Source organism: Physeter macrocephalus, chromosome 10 (genome assembly GCF_002837175.3).
Source record: "Physeter macrocephalus isolate SW-GA chromosome 10, ASM283717v5, whole genome shotgun sequence".
NCBI lineage: Eukaryota > Metazoa > Chordata > Mammalia > Artiodactyla > Physeteridae > Physeter > Physeter macrocephalus.
Window position 1 is genome coordinate 70,903,944 of NC_041223.1, and position 4,265 is coordinate 70,908,208.

Consider the following 4,265-nt stretch of genomic DNA (forward strand, 5'->3'; position numbering starts at 1 on the left):
GAGAGAAGGGGACAAAAAAAAACTTTTGAAAAAAATGATGCAAAAAATTTCCAAATTTGGTAAAGAATATACATTTACAGATTCAAGAATCTCAGTGAACCCCAAGCAGAATAAATAAAAACTATACCTATGTACATCTTAGTCAAAATGCTGGAACCCAAAGATAGAAAGAAAATCTTGAAAGCATCAGAGAAAAACAACACAAAATTATATACAGGGAAATAATGATACAGACCATAGCTGATTTCTCATCGGGGGAAAAAGAAAAAAAATGGAACAATATCTTTAAACTGAAGACGGAAAGAGAGAAAGAGGGGAGGGAGGGAGAGAGAGAGACAAGGAAAGAAAGAAAGGAGGGAGGGAGGGAGGGGAAGGGAAGGAAGGAAGGAAGGAAGGAAGGAAAGAAGGAAGAAAGGATGGATGGATGGAAGGAAGGAAGGAAGGGAGGGAGGGAGGGAGGGAGGGAGGGAGGAAAGGAGGACTAAGATTCTTTATCCAGTGAAAATCCCGTTTCAAACTGAAGGAAAAGTAAAGGCATTTTTATGTAAATGAAGACTAAGAATGTTTGTTGTCAGCACTTACAAGAAATACTTAAGAAATTTCTTCAGGCTGAAGGGAAATGATAACAGGTAGAAACCTGGATCTCCCAAAAGGATCTTCAAAAATGATAATATGTGGGTAAATATAAAAAACAATCTTTCTGCTCTTTTCCTTAAAATACATCTTACTGTTTAAGGTAAAAATTATAGCATTGTATTGTGGGGTTTATTTCACATGGTTATGTGCTATGTATGACACCCGGAAGCATAAAGGAGGTAAGTGCAGATAATCAGGCCAAGTGGAAATTTCCTGACAGCCTTTTCTTTTTTTCAATGTACAACTTACATTCAGTAAAGTGGACAAATCTAAGTGTAGAGTTGGATAATTTTTTTTTATTTTATTGAAGTATAGTTGATTTACAATGTTGTGTTCATTTCTACTGTAGCAGATGGATGAATTTTTACATATGCATTCACCCAGGTAACCATCACCAAGATCAAGTTTTAAAACATTCCGGCTCCCCCAGAAGTTTCTCTCACGGCCCCTCCCATTTGATGCCACTCTTCTCACCTCTATCACCCCAGAATAGCTGAACCTGTCCTGACAACCATTTTTCCCCCATGTTTACTTTTCCTACCTCTTAGTCCTCTATCCTCCACTTGTGATCTTTAAGTCTGTATTGATTGGCACCCCTGTCAAAGGCTCATTCGAAGGAGATGTGTATCTATTCCTCAACGCTAGAAGAACAGACAAATTAATTTCTGAAACAGGAGGCACGAGGCTGAACAAGACAAAAGGGCGTGAAAAGAGGAGAGGAAGGAGGATATTTTCTTGAACATGCCGGCCTAGCAACTCCATGGAATGAAAACAAACACGACTTCTTTTCCATGAAAACTCCACTTTCCCTCCCAAGCCTGTAAAGAGCCGCAGAGACTTCCTAGGATGATCTCGAAGGACTTCCCGTTCCAACTTTCTCTGATTTTACAGCCTCTGCAAGTGGGCTTCAGAGTTCTTCCCCAGAGCAGTTCCAGCAGGGCTGAGTGCCCAAGGCAGCCAAGGGCACCCTGGCTCCAAGTCCCAAAACTTGTTAATGATGATGCTGTTGGCCTTGAGTGGAGGCTTGTTGATTAGGAGGCGGTAGGTAGGGAATGCAGCGAGCTCTGAAGATAAGTGAATTCATTACCGCAGGGTGTGCGGTGACGCTCACATCAAAAGCCAACATCACATTTGGTAGCACAGGGAGATCATCTCGGTGCTTTGTGACCACCTAGAGGGGTGGGATAGAGAGGGTTGGAGGGAGACGCAAGAGGGAGGGGATATGGGGATATATGTATACATATAGCTGATGCACTTTGTTATACAGCAGAAACTAACACAAAAGTGTAAAGCAATTATACTCCAATAAAGATGTTAAAAAAAAAAAGCCAACAGCACGAAGGGGGTCTTTGATCTCTAGTTCAGTACACTTTCAAATTGTTCCCTTTCTCCTGCCCAGAAAGTTCTTACTTCTTTTCCCCTTGGCTTCTGGGGAGAATTCTAATACGAGTGACCTCCAGCCCCATGTACCCACACAGTGCTGAGCACATGGGGGTTTGGAGCACCAGCCTGAATCCACAGCCAGCTCCGTGCATGGCAGCATGGCCAAAGCCTCCAGTCCCCAGCCACATAAAATAAGAGCACAGCTTTCCTTTTAAGAGCCACTCATGCACCAGGAGACCTGTACAAGATTGCTCTCAGCAGCATTGCTGATATGAGCCTAACCTAGAAAGAGCTCAAACAGCCAGCAACAACAGAATGATTACATTGTTATGTGTCCTAACAACGGAATACTATATAGCCAGGAAAACGGCCAAAGCACAGCTCCGGGGAATCACACAGACACCTCTCACAGACATAATATTGGGTGAAAGAAACCAGCAGGAAAATAATAATGCTGTATAATCCCATTTATATAAATTGTAAAGCATGCAAGACTAGATTATAGTGTTTCTAGATGAATAGTTAGGTGGCAAAAGCATAAAGAGAAGCAAGGAAACAATTGGCATTAAAACCAGGGAGGAATGGGGATTCCCTGGTGGTACAGTGGTTAGGACTCTGAACCTTCACTGCCGAGAGCCCAGGTTCCATCTCTGGTTGGGAAACTAAGATCCCACAAGCCGCGTGGAAAAAAAACAAAACAAAACAAAAAAAACCCAGCTCCTGCTGGCTGTTAAAAAAGAGAAAACAGGGAAGAGGAAGGAGTGTGGCTGAGCAGGGGGGCTGTGTTTCTGGGAGCGGAGAATGGTCTACTTCTTGATTCAGGTGATGGTTGCCTAGGCGTTCCCTTCTTTATGTTGTACTTTTTTTTTTTCTCTCTGATCTTTTCAGTAACTGTATCACACAGTTTTAACAAAAGGGTTTCATATAGAAAAGCAAAGCCTGAGAAATGTAAGACTAGCTACAGGAACTGGAGTTTCACAAAAAAGAAAAGAAATTCTGCTCAGCTTCTGCGATGCCTAATAAAGCTACAAATCTAGCCCAAACCCGCAGGCTGTCAGATGTACCAAGTGTGAACACAATGCAGGCGGTGGAGATCGATCCTTGGGTGAAGGTTGCACGGAAAAGAAATCTGTCCTTGGCCGCCCACCCTTCACCGGTGCAGCACCAGCCCCGGGTGCTCAGTGGCTCAGAGGGGCTGGGAGAGGTCCGCCTTTCACAGGGAAGCTGCCTGGCTCTGCTCCCTTTCACCTCTGCTGATGCCAGAAATCCTGATGGAACAACAGTCTCCTTGGTGCCCCAAGAGGAGGCTGTAGCACTGCCTGGAGATAAATCCCTTCAGAGTCTGTGCTTCCCATAGGGAAAGTGTTGCTTTCAGAGCCTCCGGGCCCTGCAGGGCAGAACGTGCCCCTCCCCTGCCCCATGACCAGCGTGCGACAGCAGGGGGGTTCTTCCCAATTATCCTCAGGCTCCAGCTACGGTGTATACTTTCTATCAGATGGGATCATCCAGCTGAGCTTTGTGGCATCACAGACAAAATGAATCAGATGTGTTTGCTGGCAATCTGTATATCTTCTCTGGACAAATGTCTATTTAATGTCTTCTGCCCATTTTTGGATTGGGTTGTTTGTTTTTTTGATATTGAGCTGCAAGAGCTTCTGTGTATTTTGGAGATTAATCCTTTGTCAGTTGCTTCGTTTAATATCCAAAATTTATAAGCAACTCTTGCAGCTCAATAACAAAAAAACAAACAACCCAATCCAAAAATGGGCAGAAGAACTAAATAGACATTTCTCCAAAGAAGATATACAGATCGCCAACAAACACATGAAAGAATGCTCAACATCATTAATCATTAGAGAAATGCAAATCAAAACTACAATGAGATATCATCTCACACCGGTCAGATTGGCCATCATCAAAAACTCTAGAAATAATAAATGCTGGAGAGGGTGTGGAGACAAGGGAACCCTCTTGCACTGTTGGTGGGAATGTAAATTGATACAGCCACTATGGAGAACAGTATGGAGGTTCCTTAAAAAACTAAAAATAGAACTACCATACAACCCAGCAATCCCACTACTGGGCATATACCCTGAGAAAACCATAATTCAAAAAGAGTCATGTACCACAATGTTATTGCAGCACTATTTACAATAGCCAGGACATGGAAGCAAGTTAAGTGTCCATCAGCAGATGAATGGATAAAGAAGATGTGGCACATATATACAATGGAATATTACTCAGCC

The 4,265-nt window shown here is 43.1% G+C and overlaps 1 pseudogene; it reads left to right on the forward strand.

Annotated features, from left to right (window-relative positions):
* The first annotated feature begins 3,031 nt into the window (after nt 1-3,031).
* LOC129392447 (NADH-ubiquinone oxidoreductase chain 5-like) overlaps nt 3,032-4,265 on the forward strand; it is a 34,752-nt pseudogene continuing 33,518 nt past the window's right edge.